We start from the raw sequence: 2,548 nt of genomic DNA, 5'->3' as shown, positions 1-2,548 counted from the left end.
CAGGTAGCTGATGTAATAAGGCTACTACCTAGTAACTTAGGCTACTTTTATTTTAGAAAAATAAAGTTAAAAACCACGTGGACGAAGTCGCGGGAACAGCTACTGTATAATATATTAGAGATACCTACGTGTTTTTTTATTGATGACTAGCTGTACACGGGATTTCGTCCGTGTGGAATTTAACTTTATTTTTCTAAAATATAAGAAGTTAAATTCCACGCGGTACAGCTAGTTGTCGGTAGTCTAGCGATTTAGCTAGCACACTGCTTTGATTCCTGCTTGGTGGTCGAGGGTTCGATTCCTCGCACGCTGCAAACATTTGTATTCGTGAGTAGGATTGTTTGTAACGGTCTGGGTGTTTTCTATGTATAGATAATATATATGTATTTATGAAAAAAATCTTTGTATTTATATCAGTTGTCTAGTACCTATAACATAATCTTCAGCTAGCTTAACTTGGGTCTAGATGAAGCTGTGTGAATTGTCCTGAGATTACTATTATTATTAATTGGTACACAGGTAAACTACTAACTAGGCCATATTGGTGTTGTTTGTTATGGTGAAAAAACTAGTATATATATAAGTTACACGTACAATTTCAAAGACTTATTTCTTCAAAACTACTGGCTATTCTGAAATAAAACTTTAGGGTTTGTATATGTAATGTTTGCATATAAAATATGATTAAAGGTTACCAGTGTATTTACACTTTTACTGAACAAACAGAGTTGTTTAATAGTGAAAATATTTATGGAAGGAAGGAATATTTGTGGAAGACATCAATTACTTTCAGTACATGTATAGCTTTTCTCTTTTCCTAATTATTATTATTATTAAGTTTAAAGTGGTTGAATTTTACGTAAGGGGTATTTATACATTATTTCTAATTTACCATTTATTTTAAGTTTTTTAAACTCTATTCATCGAGACCTATCTAATGAGTCCAAACACGATATTTCTGCTGTACATAAGTTTTCGAAGAGTATGTTCATCATCTGATAATACTGGTGCCAGCATGAAGTCAAGGTTAACAGATAACTAATTACTTTTATTTCGTCAAAATCTTTAGATTACGTATAATAAATTCATAATATCGCTACCTATTCAAATCAAAACAAGTATTAGGTACTTCATGTACTAGTATATAAATTCATCAACACACAAGTAAATGATTTTTAAATATATTCAGAGCCAAAAAATCTTTGTGCATTTAAAAAAATTGCCGATACGGATTCACTATTGCAGGAAATTGTTGAAAAAATATATATCGCGTATAGGTATCTACTACTATCGACGAATACATTTGGCAACAACGCGCAACATATGCGATGTTGCCGTTCCGGCCGAGACCATGCCGGAACGGCAACATCGCATATTAGAATACAAAGATAGTGATAGAAAGAGAGAGACAGTGGAATCAGCAATATCTACGGATCGTGGCTGGATCAACTAAGTGTGCAAGTTTATATAAATGTATATATATATATATATATACATTTGTCTTTAATTCAAAGGAAATATAAATAATGAACGCATCACATTTAAAACAGTATAAATAGTTAATAATTTAATAATAAGTTAATAGTTTAATAAGTACGTACGTAATATTATCACATGGTAACAGCACGTATTATGGCAAAAATAAACATCGGCTGATTTGAAAAGATTTGTTATAGTAATAATAGTAATCTCAGGACAATTCACACAGCTTCATCTAGACCCAAGTTAAGCTAGCTGAAGATTATGTTATGGGTACTAGACAACTGATATAAATACAAAGATTTTTTTTCGTAAATACATATATATTATCTATACATAGAAAACACCCAGACCGTTACAAACAATCATACTCATGAATACAAATGTTTGCAGCGTGCGAGGAATCGAACCCTCGACCACCAAGCAGGAATCAAAGCAGTGTGCTAGCTAAATCGCTAGACTACCGACAACTAGCTGTACCGCGTGGAATTTAACTTCTTATATTTTAGAAAAATAAAGTTAAATTCCACACGGACGAAATCCCGTGTACAGCTAGTCATCAATAAAAAAACACGTAGGTATCTCTAATATATTATACAGTAGCTGTTCCCGCGACTTCGTCCACGTGGTTTTTAACTTTATTTTTCTAAAATAAAAGTAGCCTAAGTTACTAGGTAGTAGCCTTATTACATCAGCTACCTGCCAAAAAAAGTCCCGTCAAAATCGGTCCAGCCATTTCAGAGATTAGCCGGAACAAACAGACAGACGGACAAAAATTGTAAAATATGTTATTTTGGTGTATGTACCGTATTTATATTCATATGCAAGTAGTAAAAAACGGTTATTTCAATATTACAAACAACAGGCTTCAACATTCTCAAGTACCACAAAAAAGATGTTTTTATTAAAAACAAGCTGTTCCCGCGACTTCGTCCGCGTGGAATTAAACTTTATTTTTCTAAAATAAAAGTAACCTAAGTTACTCCTTATAAATCAGCTACCTGCCAAAAAGAAGTACCGTCAAAATCGGTCCAGCCATTTCAGAGATTAGCCGGAACAAACAGACCGA

Source organism: Achroia grisella, unplaced genomic scaffold (genome assembly GCF_030625045.1).
Source record: "Achroia grisella isolate CSIRO2021 unplaced genomic scaffold, CSIRO_AGI_Agris_v1 utg215, whole genome shotgun sequence".
Classification (NCBI taxonomy): domain Eukaryota; kingdom Metazoa; phylum Arthropoda; class Insecta; order Lepidoptera; family Pyralidae; genus Achroia; species Achroia grisella.
The sequence above is the reverse complement of the archived record's forward strand: the minus strand, read 5'-3'. Positions refer to the sequence as shown.